This window comes from Triturus cristatus, chromosome 5_1 (assembly GCF_964204655.1).
Source record: "Triturus cristatus chromosome 5_1, aTriCri1.1, whole genome shotgun sequence".
In the NCBI taxonomy this organism is placed as follows: domain Eukaryota; kingdom Metazoa; phylum Chordata; class Amphibia; order Caudata; family Salamandridae; genus Triturus; species Triturus cristatus.
In genome coordinates this window covers 572,974,986-572,997,249 of record NC_140587.1, presented here as the reverse complement: position 1 = coordinate 572,997,249, position 22,264 = coordinate 572,974,986, and the positions used below count along the sequence as shown (strand labels likewise).

At 45.3% G+C, this 22,264-nt stretch overlaps 1 protein-coding gene across 1 annotated transcript in view; it reads left to right on the top strand.

Annotated features, from left to right (window-relative positions):
- PREX2 (phosphatidylinositol-3,4,5-trisphosphate dependent Rac exchange factor 2) overlaps positions 1-22,264 on the top strand; it is a 1,250,200-nt gene that overhangs the window by 608,687 nt on the left and 619,249 nt on the right. The window lies entirely within an intron of this gene.

Genomic DNA, 22,264 nt, shown 5'->3' with positions numbered 1-22,264 from the left:
CACACCTAGATGTGAGTATTCGTTGCCGAGCCTCTCCCCTTAGCGGGTATTCCCCAACTGTTGTGTTGTATGGTTAATGGGGGTGATGTGCGGGTGGGGGGTAGGTTTCGTTTTCAACCTAATTGGGAGGTTAGAGTGGGTGGAGGGAGGAGGGCGGGAAGAGAGGGGTATGTGTTGTATTTTTATTTTATTTTTATACATGTTGTACTGAAGTTGGTTGGAATAAGAGATAGGAAATGTGCTGGTTTAACTAGACACAATGTTGGCGGTACCCCCCATGGCCGTTAGAGTCGATGCTGCATTCGACAGGTGTTGATCAGAGTTGCGATGGGTGATAGATTTCGAATGTTGACCTGGAATGTGAGAGGCCTTAACTCACCTAAAAAAGTAAGACAAGTGTTAGCCTACTTGAATCAGCATTCAATACACATAGCCCTGCTGCAGGAGACACATTTGAGAAAACACTCTGAACGGGGTATTGCGGGGAGATGGGCGGGCTTTAAGCTGGCAGCTTCATTTTCGTCATATGCAAGAGGTACGATGATTTTGGTTAAAAGAGGAGTAGCATTTCAGCCAGCCCGTACGTATGTGGATGAAGAGGGTAGATGTGCAATGGTGCAGGGTAAGTTGGGGGGGATCGTTGGTTACTATAATCAACATGTACGAACCTATTGTGGATGACCTAGTGTTTTTTTTCTCGAATGTATGGTGCATTGAGAGCCTGGCCAGAGGCTACCATACTGTGAGGGGGGGGGGGGACTTAAATACTTATTTAAATCCTGATTTTGATAAGTCTAATCCAATGTCTTATCGAACTCCGAAAGTGGCCAGAAGTGTTGCCTGCGCCATGGAAGGATTTGGGTTGCGGGATGTGTGGAGAGTGAGGAACCCCCCAGCAAAAGAAGGGACACATGCCACACCTTCGCACAACAGCTGGTCGAGGTTAGACTACTGGCTGTTGAGAGGAGAGGCCATGGACTGGGTGCGGGAGGTGGTGAATTTACCACGCACATTGTCCGATCATAATCTCGTGCAGCTAGACTTGGAAATCCAGACGGTCTTGCATCGCCCTTTCACGTGGCGGCTGAGCTCCGAGGCACTGCTTGACCCAATATATGAGAACACAGTGAGGGAGGCGATGGGACAATATTTTGCAATTAATAAGGGCACGGTGGACGAGGCCTCGACGCTGTGGGAGGCGTTCAAGGTTACAATCAGGGGTGTGTGCATTGGCACTGCGGCAGGTATCCCTAGGGATACCTACAAAACACTGAGAACGCCCTGCGAGAGTTGGAGCGTAGCTATGCCGAGACTCCTGCGGCAGACACTTTGGCCCGCATAAATGAGTTGGTTAAAGACTACAACACGTTGGCTGAAACTGAAATAAAGTATTTATCACGCAGACACACGGTCCGCTGTTATGGGGAGGGAGGTAGGACGGGGCGCACACTGGCGAATAAGATTAAAGAGCGCACAGAACAGCCGCATGTCGATGTGATCACAGATGCACATGGGGGGGAACATTATCTCCCACTTGCCATTACAGAACAATTCAGAGAATTTTATGCGGATCTATACACCTCCAAGGGAGGTGCGACGGAGGTCGAGATGGAGGAATATGTAGAAAATGTAGCGTGCGCCTGGTTATCAGATGCACACAGGGAGTATCTATGTATGCCCATAGACGAGCAGGATGTCAGGGCAGCGATTTCGGCGCTCTCTAATGGTAAAGCACCTGGGCCGAACGGCCTAACGGTGGAATTTTATAAGATGTATGCGGACCTACTCACTCCATACTTAGTGGAGATGTACGCTGAGGCGCATTAGAGACCGGGAAACTACCACCGACATTGCGACAAGCATTGATAATAACTCTGCTCAAAAAAGATAAGCCACCGGACAGATGTGACTCTTATCGTCCTTTGTCACTGATCAATATTGATGCAAAGATATTGGCCAAAATCTTAGCGACTAGGTTGCAGCCTCTGATATTGTGCTTGGTGTTGCCTGATCAGTCGGGCTTTATACCAGAGAGATCCACATCGCATAATCTTCAGACAGTTTTTTCCATGTTCCACATACTTGAGCCGAGCAAGTCAGCTGCGGCCGTACTGCTGGACGCTGCAAAAGCGTTTGATTCGGTGGAATGGAACTATATGCTTTTTGTCTTTCGGCGGATGGGATTCCCACCCTTATTTATACAATGGATAGCGGTGCTTTATGCGGATCTGACGGCTAGGGTGCGTGTTGGTGGGCAGACTTCCGAACCTTTTAACATAGAGAGGGGCATGCGTCAGGGGTGTCCGCTATCCCCACTGCTATTTGCAATAATATTGGAACCATTGGCTTGTGTCGTTCGGCAGAGGCACAGGGAGACGGCGCTAAATTTTAACTATCACCCAGTAGCTATTTCACTATACGCGGATGATATGGTGCTTTTCGTTCGTGAACCCTCCCGATACCTGGAACAACTGCTCCGGGAGTATGTTCGATTTGGCCGCCTATCGGGCCTCTTTGTCAATTGGGACAAATCCATTATCATTCCGCTAACGGAGCCCACTGTGCAGCCAGATATGGATTTCCCGCTGGTGTGGTCTACGGATCCGGTTAAATATCTCGGAGTGTGGATCCACAGAGGTCCAAGCACAATGATACAGGAAAATTATGGGAGAGCATACACTATGCTGGAGCAGCAGGTAGACGTGTGGATTTCGCTGCCGTTGTTGCTGGCGGTTCGCATTGCATTAATTAAAATGGTGGTCTTGCCACGGTTTCTGTATCTGTATATTAATATCCCGGTGCTACTAACGATGGGATTTTTCCATAATATCCGAAGGGCTTTATTGCGGCTAGTCTGGGGCGGCAAAAATGCTCGTGTGAAATGGTCGACTCTCACCAATGGGTATGACCGGGGAGGATTTGGAGCGCCAGACTTTTATGCTTACTATCTGAGTGCGCAGGCTCAATATGTATATTATTGGATGAGACCACATGTGTATACTCCGCGTGTGGCGGTGGAAGAGGGGGATATCTCTCCGGTTCCGTTGCACAGCATGATTACCCACCAGACGCGCAAAATAAATGCAGTGGACGCAACAATAGCCGCCTGGCAGGCGATAGGGTGTCTGGCGCAAAAGCTGCCGATATACGCACCAGCCATGTACATAGAGCACCACGCTGCGTTGTCAGTAACCCATGAGGCGCCGTCAATGCGTTTGCTTCGGGAGGCAGGCTTTCAACGTATGCAAGACATGTATCCAGATGGGTCATTTATTACACCGGATGCTCTTCATTACATTAGCAATCAGTCATTGCTATTCAGGTTTGCAATGCACAAACTGCGACATGCGACCAGGGTGCTCTACACCACTTACCCTCTGAAACCTCCCACATTGTTGTCACTGCAGTTCGCTCTCACCACACCCACTAACAAACAATTGATATCCAGATTATATAAGTTGATTAAGGATGAATGTATAAATGAACCGGACAAAAGTTGGGAGAGATGGAATGCCTGTCTACCTGAGCCGGTTTTGGAGAAGGATTGGAAGTATGTTTGTGAATTGACAGGGACACTTATCATGAATGGGAATCTGCGCATCATACATTTAAAATATATACATCAGGTGTATTACACCCCATCACGGTTGCACAGGTTCGGTTTGCGTGACTCTGACTATCGTGCGCGGTGCGGACAGGGGAATGCGGATTTCTTGCATTTAGCGTTGAGATGTAGAAAGGTGTATGAGTTTTGGGAAGTGGTGGTGAGTAATTTAAAGATTATTTTAGCTGTGGAGCTCCAGTGTACTCCACTCGTTTGCCTGCTTTGCTGCGTGCCACACATCAAGGGAGTGAGTGTGAGATTTGTAAGACTGGCCTTGCTGATGGCTGCGCGAAGGGTGGCGGTAATGTGGGGGGGAAAGTATAGTCCGAAAGTAGAACATTGGTTGAAGGACCTGGTCTACTGTAAAGAAAACCTGGAAACTTATGCAGTGGAATTACCAACGATTTCGAGACCAAGAGACATTTGGGAGCCATTGCGTCTATTTCTATTGAATAGGGCGGCTGATGCTGAGTAGCGGGATGTACATTAGGGACTGGGAGGGTGGTGATGGGAGGGCGGGGGGCGGAATGTTGACTAAGTATCGCTGCATTATTCCAACTCAACTGGGTAACTTATGATTAGGATGTACATGAAGAGGTGTTTTTCCTTTTTTATTGTTTTAATTCTCATTTTGGCATTATGTGTCTGTTTGTAGGATACATAGGGACATTGATGTATTTGAGTTATTTTTGTTTTTCTTATAGTTTTGTCATATGTGGAATGTGATATATGTTGTGGGGGATGTTTTGTAATGTCATTTGTTTGCTTTTTGGAAAAAATAAAATTAAAAATTAAAAAAAAAGACTTTACAAACGATATGGGCAATCCGGGATATTTTACTAACCCTAGCACTATCACCCTGGTCTCCAGGAAAAATCTTAGAAAATAGGCCCTTTCTTTCCTGGAAAGCCTAAGACTACCGGGGAAAATCATCAAGCCTAGCGTTTTGCACCACCAGATGGTTGTTACAACTTTTAGCTTGCAGTCATATTTAGTATTTGTACCGGGTGGGTGGAGGGAGGAGGGCGGGAAGAGAGGGGTATGTGTTGTATTTTTATTTTATTTTTATACATGTTGTACTGAAGTTGGTTGGAATAAGAGATAGGAAATGTGCTGGTTTAACTAGACACAATGTTGGCGGTACCCCCCATGGCCGTTAGAGTCGATGCTGCATTCGACAGGTGTTGATCAGAGTTGCGATGGGTGATAGATTTCGAATGTTGACCTGGAATGTGAGAGGCCTTAACTCACCTAAAAAAGTAAGACAAGTGTTAGCCTACTTGAATCAGCATTCAATACACATAGCCCTGCTGCAGGAGACACATTTGAGAAAACACTCTGAACGGGGTATTGCGGGGAGATGGGCGGGCTTTAAGCTGGCAGCTTCATTTTCGTCATATGCAAGAGGTACGATGATTTTGGTTAAAAGAGGAGTAGCATTTCAGCCAGCCCGTACGTATGTGGATGAAGAGGGTAGATGTGCAATGGTGCAGGGTAAGTTGGGGGGGATCGTTGGTTACTATAATCAACATGTACGAACCTATTGTGGATGACCCAGTGTTTTTTTTCTCGAATGTATGGTGCATTGAGAGCCTGGCCAGAGGCTACCATACTGTGAGGGGGGGGGGACTTAAATACGTATTTAAATCCTGATTTAGATAAGTCTAATCCAATGTCTTATCGAACTCCTAAAGTGGCCAGAAGTGTTGCCTGCGCCATGGAAGGATTTGGGTTGCGGGATGTGTGGAGAGTGAGGAACCCCCTAGCAAAAGAAGGGACACATGCGACACCTTCGCACAACAGCTGGTCGAGGTTAGACTACTGGCTGTTGGGAGGAGAGGCCATGGACTGGGTGCGGGAGGTGGTGAATTTACCACGCACATTGTCCGATCATAATCTCGTGCAGCTAGACTTGGAAATCCAGACGGTCTTGCATCGCCCTTTCACGTGGCGGCTGAGCTCCGAGGCACTGCTTGACTAAATATATGAGAACACAGTGAGGGAGGCGATGGGACAATATTTTGCAATTAATAAGGGCACGGTGGACGAGGCCTCGACGCTGTGGGAGGCATTCAAGGTTACAATCAGGGGTGTGTGCAATGGCACTGCGGCAGGTATCCCTAGGGATACCTACAAAACACTGAGAACGCCCTGCGAGAGTTGGAGCGTAGCTATGCCGAGACTCCTGCGGCAGACACTTTGGCCCGCATAAATGAGTTGGTTAAAGACTACAACACGTTGGCTGAAACTGAAATAAATTATTTATCACGCAGACACACGGTCCGCTGTTATGGGGAGGGAGGTAGGACGGGGCGCACACTGGCGAATAAGATTAAAGAGCGCACAGAACAGCCGCATGTCGATGTGATCACAGATGCACATGGGGGGGGAACATTATCTCCCACTTGCCATTACAGAACAATTCAGAGAATTTTTTGCGGATCTATACACCTCCAAGGGAGGTGCGACGGAGGTCGAGATGGAGGAATATGTAGAAAATGTAGCGTGCGACTGGTTATCAGATGCACACAGGGAGTATCTATGTATGCCCATAGACGAGCAGGATGTCAGGGCAGCGATTTCGGCGCTCTGTAATGGTAAAGCACCTGGGCCGAACGGCCTAACGGTGGAATTTTATAAGATGTATGCGGACCTACTCACTCCATACTTAGTGGAGATGTATGCTGAGGCGCATTAGAGACCGGGAAACTACCACCGACATTGCAACAAGCATTGATAATAACTCTGCTCAAAAAAGATAAGCCACCGGACAGATGTGACTCTTATCGTCCTTTGTCACTGATCAATATTGATGCAAAGATATTGGCCAAAATCTTAGCGACTAGGTTGCAGCCTCTGATATTGTGCTTGGTGTTGCCTGATCAGTCGGGCTTTATACCAGAGAGATCCACATCGCATAATCTTCAGACAGTTTTTTCCATGTTCCACATACTTGAGCCGAGCAAGTCAGCTGCGGCCGTACTGCTGGACGCTGCAAAAGCGTTTGATTCGGTGGAATGGAACTATATGCTTTTTGTCTTTCGGCGGATGGGATTCCCACCCTTATTTATACAATGGATAGCGGTGCTTTATGCGGATCTGACGGCTAGGGTGCGTGTTGGTGGGCTGACTTCCGAACCTTTTAACATAGAGAGGGGCATGCGTCAGGGGTGTCCGCTATCCCCACTGCTATTTGCAATAATATTGGAACCATTGGCTTGTGTCGTTCGCCAGAGGCACAGGGAGACGGCGCTAAATTTTAACTATCACCCAGTAGCTATTTCACTATACGCGGATGATATGGTGCTTTTCGTTCGTGAACCCTCCCGATACCTGGCACAACTGCTCCGGGAGTATGTTCGATTTGGCCGCCTATCGGGCCTCTTTGTCAATTGGGACAAATCCATTATCATTCCGCTAACGGAGCCCACTGTGCAGCCAGATATGGATTTCCCGCTGGTGTGGTCTACGGATCCGGTTAAATATCTCGGAGTGTGGATCCACAGAGATCCAAGCACAATGATACAGGAAAATTATGGGAGAGCATACACTATGCTGGAGCAGCAGGTAGACGTGTGGATTTCGCTGCCGTTGTTACTGGCGGTTCGCATTGCATTAATTAAAATGGTGGTCTTGCCACGGTTTCTGTATCTGTATATTAATATCCCGGTGCTACTAACGATGGGATTTTTCCATAATATCCAAAGGGCTTTATTGCGGCTAGTCTGGGGCGGCAAAAATGCCCGTGTGAAATGGTCGACTCTCACCAATGGGTATGACCGGGGAGGATTTGGAGCGCCAGACTTTTATGCTTACTATCTGAGTGCGCAGGCTCAATATGTATATTATTGGATGAGACCACATGCGTATACTCCGCGTGTGGCGGTGAAAGAGGGGGATATCTCTCCGGTTCCGTTGCACAGCATGATTACCCACCAGACGCGCAAAATAAATGCAGTGGACGCAACCATAGCCGCCTGGCAGGCGATAGGGTGTCTGGCGCAAAAGCTGCCGATATACGCACCAGCCATGTACATAGAGCACCACGCTGCGTTGTCAGTAACCCATGAGGTGCCGTCAATGCGTTTGCTTCGGGAGGCAGGCTTTCAACGTATGCAAGACATGTATCCAGATGGGTCATTTATTACACCGGATGCTCTTCATTACATTAGCAATCAGTCATTGCTATTCAGGTTTGCAATGCACAAACTGCGACATGCGACCAGGGTGCTCTACACCACTTACCCTCTGAAACCTCCCACATTGTTGTCACTGCAGTTCGCTCTCACCACACCCACTAACAAACAATTGATATCCAGATTATATAAGTTGATTAAGGATGAATGTATAAATGAACCGGACAAAAGTTGGGAGAGATGGAATGCCTGTCTACCTGAGCCGGTTTTGGAGAAGGATTGGAAGTATGTTTGTGAATTGACAGGGACACTTATCATGAATGGGAATCTGCGCATCATACATTTAAAATATATACATCAGGTGTATTACACCCCATCACGGTTGCACAGGTTCGGTTTGCGTGACTCTGACTATCGTGCGCGGTGCGGACAGGGGAATGCGGATTTCTTGCATTTAGCGTTGAGATGTAGAAAGGTGTATGAGTTTTGGGAAGTGGTGGTGAGTAATTTAAAGATTATGGTAGCTGTGGAGCTCCAGTGTACTCCACTCGTTTGCCTGCTTTGCTGCGTGCCACACATCAAGGGAGTGAGTGTGAGATTTGTAAGACTGGCCTTGCTGATGGCTGCGCGAAGGGTGGCGGTAACGTGGGGGGGAAAGCATAGTCCGAAAGTAGAACATTGGTTGAAGGACCTGGTCTACTGTAAAGAAAACCTGGAAACTTATGCAGTGGAATTACCAACGATTTCGAGACCAAGAGACATTTGGGAGCCATTGCGTCTATTTCTATTGAATAGGGCGGCTGATGCTGAGTAGCGGGATGTACATTAGGGACTGGGAGGGTGGTGATGGGAGGGCAGGGGGCGGAATGTTGACTAAGTATCGCTGCATTATTCCAACTCAACTGGGTAACTTATGATTAGGATGTACATGAAGAGGTGTTTTTCCTTTTTTATTGTTTTAATTCTCATTTTGGCATTATGTGTCTGTTTGTAGGATACATAGGGACATTGATGTATTTGAGTTATTTTTGTTTTTCTTATAGTTTTGTCATATGTGGAATGTGATATATGTTGTGGGGGATGTTTTGTAATGTCATTTGTTTGCTTTTTGGAAAAAATAAAATAAAAATTTTTAAAAAAAGACTTTACAAACGATATGGGCAATCCGGGATATTTTACTAACCCTAGCACTATCACCCTGGTCTCCAGGAAAAATCTTAGAAAATAGGCCCTTTCTTTCCTGGAAAGCCTAAGACTACCGGGGAAAATCATCAAGCCTAGCGTTTTGCACCACCAGATGGTTCTTACAACTTTTAGCTTGCAGTCATATTTAGTATTTGTACCGGGTGGGTGGAGGGAGGAGGGCGGGAAGAGAGGGGTATGTGTTGTATTTTTATTTTATTTTTATACATGTTGTACTGAAGTTGGTTGGAATAAGAGATAGGAAATGTGCTGGTTTAACTAGACACAATGTTGGCGGTACCCCCCATGGCCGTTAGAGTCGATGCTGCATTCGACAGGTGTTGATCAGAGTTGCGATGGGTGATAGATTTCGAATGTTGACCTGGAATGTGAGAGGCCTTAACTCACCTAAAAAAGTAAGACAAGTGTTAGCCTACTTGAATCAGCATTCAATACACATAGCCCTGCTGCAGGAGACACATTTGAGAAAACACTCTGAACGGGGTATTGCGGGGAGATGGGCGGGCTTTAAGCTGGCAGCTTCATTTTCGTCATATGCAAGAGGTACGATGATTTTGGTTAAAAGAGGAGTAGCATTTCAGCCAGCCCGTACGTATGTGGATGAAGAGGGTAGATGTGCAATGGTGCAGGGTAAGTTGGGGGGGATCGTTGGTTACTATAATCAACATGTACGAACCTATTGTGGATGACCCAGTGTTTTTTTTCTCAAATGTATGGTGCATTGAGAGCCTGGCCAGAGGCTACCATACTGTGAGGGGGGGGGGACTTAAATACGTATTTAAATCCTGATTTAGATAAGTCTAATCCAATGTCTTATCGAACTCCTAAAGTGGCCAGAAGTGTTGCCTGCGCCATGGAAGGATTTGGGTTGCGGGATGTGTGGAGAGTGAGGAACCCCCTAGCAAAAGAAGGGACACATGCGACACCTTCGCACAACAGCTGGTCGAGGTTAGACTACTGGCTGTTGGGAGGAGAGGCCATGGACTGGGTGCGGGAGGTGGTGAATTTACCACGCACATTGTCCGATCATAATCTCGTGCAGCTAGACTTGGAAATCCAGACGGTCTTGCATCGCCCTTTCACGTGGCGGCTGAGCTCCGAGGCACTGCTTGACTAAATATATGAGAACACAGTGAGGGAGGCGATGGGACAATATTTTGCAATTAATAAGGGCACGGTGGACGAGGCCTCGACGCTGTGGGAGGCATTCAAGGTTACAATCAGGGGTGTGTGCAATGGCACTGCGGCAGGTATCCCTAGGGATACCTACAAAACACTGAGAACGCCCTGCGAGAGTTGGAGCGTAGCTATGCTGAGACTCCTGCGGCAGACACTTTGGCCCGCATAAATGAGTTGGTTAAAGACTACAACACGTTGGCTGAAACTGAAATAAATTATTTATCACGCAGACACACGGTCCGCTGTTATGGGGAGGGAGGTAGGACGGGGCGCACACTGGCGAATAAGATTAAAGAGCGCACAGAACAGCCGCATGTCGATGTGATCACAGATGCACATGGGGGGGGAACATTATCTCCCACTTGCCATTACAGAACAATTCAGAGAATTTTATGCGGATCTATACACCTCCAAGGGAGGTGCGACGGAGGTCGAGATGGAGGAATATGTAGAAAATGTAGCGTGCGACTGGTTATCAGATGCACACAGGGAGTATCTATGTATGCCCATAGACGAGCAGGATGTCAGGGCAGCGATTTCGGCGCTCTCTAATGGTAAAGCACCTGGGCCGAACGGCCTAACGGTGGAATTTTATAAGATGTATGCGGACCTACTCACTCCATACTTAGTGGAGATGTATGCTGAGGCGCATTAGAGACCGGGAAACTACCACCGACATTGCAACAAGCATTGATAATAACTCTGCTCAAAAAAGATAAGCCACCGGACAGATGTGACTCTTATCGTCCTTTGTCACTGATCAATATTGATGCAAAGATATTGGCCAAAATCTTAGCGACTAGGTTGCAGCCTCTGATATTGTGCTTGGTGTTGCCTGATCAGTCGGGCTTTATACCAGAGAGATCCACATCGCATAATCTTCAGACAGTTTTTTCCATGTTCCACATACTTGAGCCGAGCAAGTCAGCTGCGGCCGTACTGCTGGACGCTGCAAAAGCGTTTGATTCGGTGGAATGGAACTATATGCTTTTTGTCTTTCGGCGGATGGGATTCCCACCCTTATTTATACAATGGATAGCGGTGCTTTATGCGGATCTGACGGCTAGGGTGCGTGTTGGTGGGCTGACTTCCGAACCTTTTAACATAGAGAGGGGCATGCGTCAGGGGTGTCCGCTATCCCCACTGCTATTTGCAATAATATTGGAACCATTGGCTTGTGTCGTTCGCCAGAGGCACAGGGAGACGGCGCTAAATTTTAACTATCACCCAGTAGCTATTTCACTATACGCGGATGATATGGTGCTTTTCGTTCGTGAACCCTCCCGATACCTGGCACAACTGCTCCGGGAGTATGTTCGATTTGGCCGCCTATCGGGCCTCTTTGTCAATTGGGACAAATCCATTATCATTCCGCTAACGGAGCCCACTGTGCAGCCAGATATGGATTTCCCGCTGGTGTGGTCTACGGATCCGGTTAAATATCTCGGAGTGTGGATCCACAGAGATCCAAGCACAATGATACAGGAAAATTATGGGAGAGCATACACTATGCTGGAGCAGCAGGTAGACGTGTGGATTTCGCTGCCGTTGTTACTGGCGGTTCGCATTGCATTAATTAAAATGGTGGTCTTGCCACGGTTTCTGTATCTGTATATTAATATCCCGGTGCTACTAACGATGGGATTTTTCCATAATATCCAAAGGGCTTTATTGCGGCTAGTCTGGGGCGGCAAAAATGCCCGTGTGAAATGGTCGACTCTCACCAATGGGTATGACCGGGGAGGATTTGGAGCGCCAGACTTTTATGCTTACTATCTGAGTGCGCAGGCTCAATATGTATATTATTGGATGAGACCACATGCGTATACTCCGCGTGTGGCGGTGGAAGAGGGGGATATCTCTCCGGTTCCGTTGCACAGCATGATTACCCACCAGACGCGCAAAATAAATGCAGTGGACGCAACCATAGCCGCCTGGCAGGCGATAGGGTGTCTGGCGCAAAAGCTGCCGATATACGCACCAGCCATGTACATAGAGCACCACGCTGCGTTGTCAGTAACCCATGAGGTGCCGTCAATGCGTTTGCTTCGGGAGGCAGGCTTTCAACGTATGCAAGACATGTATCCAGATGGGTCATTTATTACACCGGATGCTCTTCATTACATTAGCAATCAGTCATTGCTATTCAGGTTTGCAATGCACAAACTGCGACATGCGACCAGGGTGCTCTACACCACTTACCCTCTGAAACCTCCCACATTGTTGTCACTGCAGTTCGCTCTCACCACACCCACTAACAAACAATTGATATCCAGATTATATAAGTTGATTAAGGATGAATGTATAAATGAACCGGACAAAAGTTGGGAGAGATGGAATGCCTGTCTACCTGAGCCGGTTTTGGAGAAGGATTGGAAGTATGTTTGTGAATTGACAGGGACACTTATCATGAATGGGAATCTGCGCATCATACATTTAAAATATATACATCAGGTGTATTACACCCCATCACGGTTGCACAGGTTCGGTTTGCGTGACTCTGACTATCGTGCGCGGTGCGGACAGGGGAATGCGGATTTCTTGCATTTAGCGTTGAGATGTAGAAAGGTGTATGAGTTTTGGGAAGTGGTGGTGATTAATTTAAAGATTATGGTAGCTGTGGAGCTCCAGTGTACTCCACTCGTTTGCCTGCTTTGCTGCGTGCCACACATCAAGGGAGTGAGTGTGAGATTTGTAAGACTGGCCTTGCTGATGGCTGCGCGAAGGGTGGCGGTAACGTGGGGGGGAAAGTATAGTCCGAAAGTAGAACATTGGTTGAAGGACCTGGTCTACTGTAAAGAAAACCTGGAAACTTATGCAGTGGAATTACCAACGATTTCGAGACCAAGAGACATTTGGGAGCCATTGCGTCTATTTCTATTGAATAGGGCGGCTGATGCTGAGTAGCGGGATGTACATTAGGGACTGGGAGGGTGGTGATGGGAGGGTGGGGGGCGGAATGTTGACTAAGTATCGCTGCATTATTCCAACTCAACTGGGTAACTTATGATTAGGATGTACATGAGGAGGTGTTTTTCCTTTTTTATTGTTTTAATTCTCATTTTGGCATTATGTGTCTGTTTGTAGGATACATAGGGACATTGATGTATTTGAGTTATTTTTGTTTTTCTTATAGTTTTGTCATATGTGGAATGTGATATATGTTGTGGGGGATGTTTTGTAATGTCATTTGTTTGCTTTTTGGAAAAAATAAAATAAAAAAATTTAAAAAAAGACTTTACAAACGATATGGGCAATCTGGGATATTTTACTAACCCTAGCACTATCACCCTGGTCTCCAGGAAAAATCTTAGAAAATAGTCCCTTTCTTTCCTGGAGAGCCTAAGACTACCGGGCAAAATCATCAAGCCTAGCGTTTTGCACCACCAGATGGTTCTTACAACTTTTAGCTTGCAGTCATATTTAGTATTTGTACCGGGTGGCTTTGATAGGTTTTTACTATTAAGATTTAGATTGGGGGACAATACATAGACTTGTCTCTTTCCCCAACTTGAATGATTGGGCAAGCGAGCTACAACCATGTCCATGTCATAACTTGTCGCCTCAATCATCTTTACACACTGTTTTATTTTGTAAATTCTATATCGAGATAAGAAAGACCTGGATACTCCCAATTTTACAGAAATGGGGACTGAGACAATGCCGCCCTGCTTTTTTTAAACTCCAGTTTTCAGAAAATGAACATGTTGCTTGGAGGATATCTATGTTTCTTAAAAAAACTCTCCACCAGAGAAAGAGTATTGTTTTTCAGGACTGAGGAGGTGGCTCTTTTTACATGTATTTTTCATTAACTCTTTTCAGATTTTAAATATGAGATATATTTTAGAGAAACATGTTTTTATCTGGATATTGTATTTAAATTCTTTGATGAAAATGTCTTGTATTTTATGTGTGCTTTTTATGATTGTTATATCACAATCGAAATAAAGCTTTGTTCTGATTCTGAATCTGACACCACTCAAAAAGTCTCGATGAAAAGCGTCTCTGTAATTCAATGTTACTCATCTACAATTCTATACATTATGCATGGCTTCCACAGGAAGCCTCTATCATTTGCACCAGATTCTAAATCTGCTAATTCACTTCGATGACAGAGCAACACTTCATAACAAAACTCATTACCCACTGTTGCTACCTCATAAAAGCCTTCCAGGCATGGCTGACAGGGTTCTCTGAGAACCTGTCAGTGCAGCACTGCTTGTCTGCTTTGACTGAAAACAGAAAGCACATCTGCAGGACGAGGAAAGAAGGCAGGGAAGGTTGTAGGGGGTGTATAAGGATGGCAGGTAACATATTGTTTTCACCTTTAGGTCAGAGATGAGAGGCCATGTTCTGCATGGCTCCCCCATTACTTCTCTGTCCCTGCATAGCAGTTGAAAGCAAAGGCATATGCGTTTATGGGCTATACCTGACATTAAATTATAGATGGGGAAAATAGTGAATTATGGGGATGTTTTACATCTCGGGGTTCTGAACGACATCATAGCCAACTCGAGCTTCACTTTCGTTGTCTATTTGATGTCACTCACAAAACCATGGTGAAAAACATTTCTGTAATTCACTGTTACTCATTTATAATCTATATATAATGATTAAGCTTTCATATCCTCAGGTTGCAACTGCTAATTTAATGCCATATGCCGCAAAGGCTAGCAGATCATTATCACCGCATCTTGATTCTAAAAACAAAAAAACAGAATTGTTACTTTGGCAACAGGTGTCAAGAATCTACACTAATTTTGCAGATTTCTCCTCAAAATCAACAAGTTGATGTTTTTTAATACTAGGCATCTGTGTTTCTCATAAATAGGAACTAATAAAGGCTATTGGGTATAGTAAAGGATGGCATTCAAAATATTTACATTGGAATAAGAGCGCTTGAGATGCTTTCAAAATAATGTCTAGGAGAACTGGGCATTAGAAGTCAAAACAATTCCTTAAACCACAGGATGGAATGGACTTTATTATGAAGAGGACTGGCTGGCATACAATTTAACTGGGACTGTACATGTTTTCTGTGCCAGGCTAGCATAGCATAGGTTTGTCAAACCTCTTCACCCTACCTACATCTATTGATGTATTTTCAAAGTGATTTATTACTCTTCTCGTCTCCTCGTCATCCCTTACCTCTTTCCTGCTTGTCTCAGCAAAAGGTGGCCACAGTTTAAACCTTTGTTTTCATCTAGAAATGTGCCCTGGCTTCAGCTGTATCCTATAGTCTCATTATACCTGCACATCAAGTTACTTCAGCTATTCATTGTGAGGTAACATATCCCATGTTTGAAAACACATTACATCTAAATTGTCTCAAGTTTCAGTCATTACTATTTCTCTGGCTTTAGCCATGACCTTTTCCTTTATTCCATAGTTCATAACGTTTGAAAGTATCTTATGCAATTGGGCACCAGGTTTTGGTCCACGAGATGGCACTCTCTTGGCATGGCCATTGTTGTGCCTAACTCATGTTTATCTATGGCAAGTTGAATTTGTAATTATTTGGTTAGGTGCCACTATCTTATTAGTCATAACACTACAAGAAATATTATGGCATTATGCATGAATTGATGTCATTAACTAATTGAATAATGTCCCCCGGTCTCAATTATGACCTTGTATGGTTGATGGATTGTGGTCTTTATTTAGCCATCATGCGTGTATGTCATGTATGGATGTGAGTCTGATTAGGTAGAGATGGCTTGCAGACTATGTTTGACTTTAACTGTAGACTTTTGCAATCTGCTAAAGTATTGAACAAACCAAAGGTAACCTAGCACCACCAGGATAAGTTCTGAAAATGAAGTAATTGTCATTATAAAAGCATTTGCTGCTAGTAGTAAGTCTAGTGATCCATGTAATATTCTCTATCAGGCACTCTATTTGACCTTCGCATCCTGTCATTCCTTGGAGTTTTACCTTGATAAAGGAAGTGCTAATTCTATATAAAACTGTATTCTCACTGTCAAGAGTCCTTTTCCGAAGTAGTCCCCAGGCTGCTTCCAGGAGTGCTGTTTTGCTTTTCCTAGAGACTTCGCACTCTTACACAAAGGAGACGAATGGATCATACTTATTGACAGTCAATAAGTTCCAAGTTACATATTTTAAAGACACCTTTGCAGGAAGGCGAGAGTTTACCTTTTATTTTTTAATTAATGCAATTATCAGATGGAAAGTTACCCATGACGGGATTAAATTACAGTATGTAGCTGTGTACACTTTGTTTGCATAGGTTACGTGTAACGTCTTGAATTGTGTATACTGACATCAATCTTTGACTATATGGGCTAGGAATGTTACGACAGGACACTGAAATCTTCTACATGAAGTGGACCGGCTGTAGCAGTTTTCTTTCTGAATATAAAATGGTGAAAGCCATTGCTAAATTTGCCCCCCCCCCCCATTGTTTTTGGTTCTAATATTTCCATGCATGCTGTTTCTGCAGGCACGAAGCTAAGCTTATCCTGCAGTTTCTTTGTTAGCTACAGCATATCGATGATCGAGCATAAAACAAAAGTTTCTAAGCATACGGAAATATCCCACCTCACAGCGCTCACTTACAGGAGTTACCGACACAAAGAGTGAACAGCTATGTTTCTAATATAAACATTGAAAGCCCATCACACGAAGCCTAATGATTTAAAAACAAATAGCTGCATATATTTTTTTTGTTCGATGACAGTGAAACCTATTTTATAGTAACTTCAATAATGTGAGGTATAAAAATTACTTGATAGTATATAAATAGGATATTTGTTTTACTCTGCAGGCGGGTCTTCTTGGTTAGGCCTTTCCCATATTGCTTTGCTATGCATGAGATGTCTATCAAGTTCTTTACTTTAGAGCACAATATTTTCTCAACTCCCATTTGCTTTAAAGGATGTTCTGCGAAATCCACTCCACCTTTGTTGTAAAATGGGTTCCTTTAGGGAACCTAAGGCCATATTTGCTAGAGGTTTATAAATGTGTATTTATTTTGTTTGTTAATTTAATTAATTATGTTTTCTGTTACTCAAAATTGACATCAAAAGGCATCAGTGTGTGTTTACAAGTAAACAAAGTGAGGATTATAGCACAGAGAAAAATACAGCAATGACATCTGTTAGTATAAGTTTTACTCAAGTAGTTTAACTATTTGTGAGGATGTGGATTATTGGTTGTGGTGTCTGAATTTATTTATTTATTTTGTCAATTTATAGGGCGCAACAGCTACCCAAGAAGGGTTTCCCGGCGCCTAGACACAGCTAGAAAGAGACAGAAACGGAGGGAGATTTTGAGGTGGTTATTGTTCGTTATTGTGGTTATTGAATCCTCACAAAGTAACAATATCACTATTTCATATCAGGTGTTTAAGAAAGTGCCCTCTTTTTTACATGGTTGACCCCACTTTTTTCTAAACTGCTGATGTACTTTGACTGAGTGTGCCCTGGATTCCTGCCAAACAGGTACCCAGGGCCTGTGTTCTTTCCCTAAAACTGCATTAAAACAAAACCCAACTGGCACTCGTTGGTCATAGGTCAGTCCCTTGTAAATGGTACCACTTGTACCAAGGGCACTGTGGTCAGGAAAGGCCTCTAAGGGCTTCACCACTTATTGTGCCACCCTTAGAGGCCCTGTACCTTTATACACACGCACACTGCCTTTGCAGGCTGATTGTTTTGGTGCAGAACAAAGTGAAGAGTCGACATGGCACACATCCCTGTATGTCATGCCTACAACCCACTGCCCTGGCATAGGTCAGCCACCCCTCTAGCTGGGTGCACTATACCAGTGGTGAGGGTACAGGTGCATGAGCCCTGTACCCCTACAGTGTCTAAGTCAATTCTTAGACATTGTAAGTGCAGTAATGCCATTAAGAATATATGGTGCTGGGAGTTTGTCATTACGAACTCCACAGTACTATAATGGCTTTACTGATAACTGAGAAGTTTGGTATCAAACTTCTCAGCACATTAGATGGGATTTAATGAAAAATGCACACAGAGTGCATCTTAGAGATGAGATGCCCCCTGAAAAATGACCTAACACTAGTGTACAGGCTAAGGGGCTGCTCACCAGCTGCCACCACCAGGAATGTTTCTGGACCCCTGGGTCGAGAGACTGCTGCTCTCGGGGGACTGAAACAATGCACATCCTGGGACGAGGTGCCAAGCCTCCTCCCCCAGGATGGGCAGGGTCCACGAAGGGGAAGTTTCAAAGGCTTGCTGCCTTTGGGAGCTACCCCAGCCCTTTGCTACTTCCAGCAACTGGCTCTCACCGGTTCTGACCCCCACTTTGGGCGGGATAATCCACGTGAAACCAAGTGAGGAAGGGAGGTGTGCCAACCTTCGCCAACCTCACCCCACCGGTGGGGGAGGCAAGGTGAAGCACAACTCTCAGTCTCTGCCATCTTGCAGATGGGGGGACCCAGCCAACCAGAGTGAGGCATATGCCCCCCTTCCACTGGAGGGTGGCATAAAAGGGTGTGTATCCACCCCAAGGAAGGGACCCATTGGTCCCAACCTTTACTTTCCTGTAACGCCATGAAATTTACTATTTAGGGGCAAGCCTGAACCTTGCCTCCTCAGACAAGAATTGACAAGAAGAAAAGAAGAAGAAGGATCAAAGAAGCCGTGCTAGAACTAAGAAGAGGAGGACACCCACTGACTTTTCCCCAGCCCTACCGGCCTGTCCGCAACTCGAACCTGCTCCAGCGAAATCCCAGTGTGTTCTGCAGCCAGCAGCCACTAGAACCCGAAGGACCTGTTCTGCCTGGATTTGCTCACCAACAGACTCAGACTCCAGCCAAAACTGTGAGTCTGCACCACTCTGCACCCAACACCACATGTAGGACTCCCCGGTGATCCTGACCTGAGATCTGGTTATCTCTGACCTGACTCGAAACTCCAAGCGAAGCCTGCATCCTCTTTCTGGAGGATCCCCCCGACCATGACCGGAGCTGGTAAGAAAACCAGATGCCTAAAGACACCCCTGCACCCGACGCCCCACGGCCTTGAATGGCCCAACCAACGGTGTCCCAGCATCCCCAGGCATCCCAACTTACCTCTCCAACCGGTTGTCACCTCCAGAAGATCTTCGTCCCCAAGCCTGCAGTCTTTGTTGCAACCGGAGAACCCCCATTGAAATCAACAGTGCACCCTACGCCAAAACAGCACCCTGCACCCAGCCGATCCTGCGCCGCTGCAGGTTACTTTGGGTGCCAACTCAGATCCCCCTTTGCCCTGAGCCTAACACCAGGAGCTTTGCTCCCACAACCCTGTGGCCTGCTCCGGAGCAGCCACCAAATGGAGGCCCCCTATCCCCCCTTGGATAACATCGGGCCTCAGCACTCTGAACCCGGCCACCCTAGTGCTGCTGAGGGAGTTTCAAGAGTGCATCCTTGACCCTGGGGGAACCCTGGTTCTTACCCCAGAATACCAACTCCCACAAACCAGTACTTAGCTGAAAACCCTTAACTTAATTTTTCTCCATAGGAATACAATGACTGTTTTCCCTTGAAAATTGTTGTGTGGAGTTGGTTTGTATGGAACACTGCCTATGTGCTAAAAGTGTATTACATACCTTTTGTCTAGGAAATGTATCAGTGTGATATCTAGGCATATCACACCAATTAGCAAAGTAACTGAAAAATTGTTTTGAATCCTTGACTTACCTGTAATTCAACTGCATTTGAACCTGTTTTCAATTGTAAAACATTGCATAAGATTTTGCAAAGCATTTATTTCTCTTACCTGCACCAGGCTTGGCTTAGTTCAAAGAAATAAAATAATATAACAATATTTTTGATACAAACAAATTGGTCTGAGTTCAGTCTTTGAGTTTGTGACATCATTTGCTGTGTGAGTGTGTACAACAAATGCTTAACACTTCCCTCTGATAAAGCCTTACTGCTCGCCCACACTACCACAAATAGAGAGTAAGGTGCTATCTATTTTTACCTCTGCCTACTTCTGGGGTTCCACTCAACTCTGTGCACACTATACCTCATTTTGGTATAGTATATACAGATATAGCCAGGTTCCTAAAACGTTCAGTTATGTTACTTTAATTTAAACCTTAGCTCAGTCCTGGGTAGCTGTGGCACAGAGCAGTCAGGCTTAACTCAACGAACAAGTGCAAAGTATTAGTCAGTACCAAAACAGTCAATAAGCCAAAAACACAACACATTAAAAATCCCACTCTAATTTGTAAAAAATAGAATGCATTTTAATGGACAATATACACTAAACAGACAAAAATCGGACCATGGAAAATGGAGATATAATTTTTTGACGTTTTAAAGTTTTCTAGTGCCAAAAAGCGTAAAGTGCCAACCTTGAGTTTCTGTTCGGTCTAGACTGGGTCAAAGTCAAAAGCTAAGGCTGACCACAATAAAGCGTGGGTCGGATACATAGACCAAGTTCTGTCTGGTGGAAAGTTTTACCTTTTGACACAGAAACGTTTCTGGAAGTCGAATATCTTCAGTAGGGCCAGGCAGCTGTCTGGGCTTCACGAGATCAGATAGCCACCAGGCAAAGTATTGGTGAAGCCATTCACTTTTGCCGGGAAAGCTCAGAGTGGCAGAAATTCAAATTTAGCACCAAGGGAAGGTTCCTCATCTGCCTGATACTTTCAGTGTCTTCTTCTTGTGAAGATCTCAAGCTTTGGACTTTGAACGTTTTTTGGAAGTATAAATTCTTTCAGCGAGGTAAACCACCAAGTTGAATCTGACTAGTGATGTGAGGACGCAGCTGCAGCTTGGCAGCAGTCAATGGTAGCCTGTGGTTCTTTTGACAAAAATCCTTGGAAAAGATTCTAAGTCCCAGCATTTAGGGCTAGGCAGGAGGAGTACAATGTGAAACTTATCCAAGGCCCCAGGACCTAGGGAACACCACTAGGGGCTCAACCAGGACAATTCCAGTTGGAACTGGTTAGCTAGGGTCTTGCAGCTGTGACCTTGTAGCTAAACAGGAGGCTATCCAACTAGCCTTTGTCGTCCACTGTTCTGTCCTGGGTTTAAGAGGGAGCAGTTTCAGTTCTTGGGGTCTTTCTTCACGGATAAAACAGTAGGCTCAGTCTTTCTTCTGAGTACCCGTCCTATAGTTCAGCAGTTGAAGCCCTTCTTCTGTTTTCCACAGGTGCTGCAGTGTTCTGATGAAGGTAGCTCGGGGAGCCACTTTTATGCCTGGCAGTAGCTGGTGGGTGGGGGTGACTCGCTAACCAGTTGGTAAAAGGTTCCCAGGGGTGAACCTACCAACTTTGACATCATGTCCTGCGGGTCTGGCCCAAACAACCTCACAGTGCCCTGCTCTGTCAAAGCCCAGCATGGCAGAATCTTCCTTCCCGTAGTCAGAGCTCAGGACACACCCCAGAGGTGTGTCTAGGCAAATGAGGATTTCCTCTGCAAAACAGAACCAACAAGATTTTATTGGATGTGTTGGGTGCTCAAATCCTATTTTAATGCACTTCTGTAATATTTATAGCAAGCATCATGTACACAATAGAAGACTGTGGCCATGTCGTAGCTTAACTCCTGTGCCCTCTGTAAACACCTCCTCTTCACACATGACTTTCTGCTGACGAGCTTTCATGTTAGCCTGCAAATGCCTAAATGGAAATTAAATGTATATAAAACCCAAAGCATGACTGAAGTTATTGTATGTCTATGAACCTCCTTTTACAAAAAGTGCCTTCACAAAAAACAAATATTTAATTGATAGTCCACCAGTCCCAATCCACTAAATCATGTTAAGGTAGCTACAACTTCATTATGGCCTGCAGAAACTCAACATGTTTTCCAAATATTTTGGGCAACAATGCTAAGCATTTTGAAGGCGCATATGATTGTAGTGGCTTTGTTAGGTGACACAGCAGCTACAGAGGTTTTCATTTATTATTTGATAGTTCACTCTATCCCTGACTGTCAGTAGTTGAGGCTAGTGATGGGGCCCCCAACAGAATGTGATGAGGACTCCTTAGGTCTCCCAAATTTCATTAATATTCTTAGGTCTTTGCCTTAAAGGGGCCCCCCCAGGGTCAGGGCTCCTCTGCCCCACATGGGCTGCAGGGGCCTGTGTTACGTCCCTGTATGAGGCCAGGTTACAGAAATTTCCATCAGTGTAGGAAACGTTGGCCCTGACATTAGCCA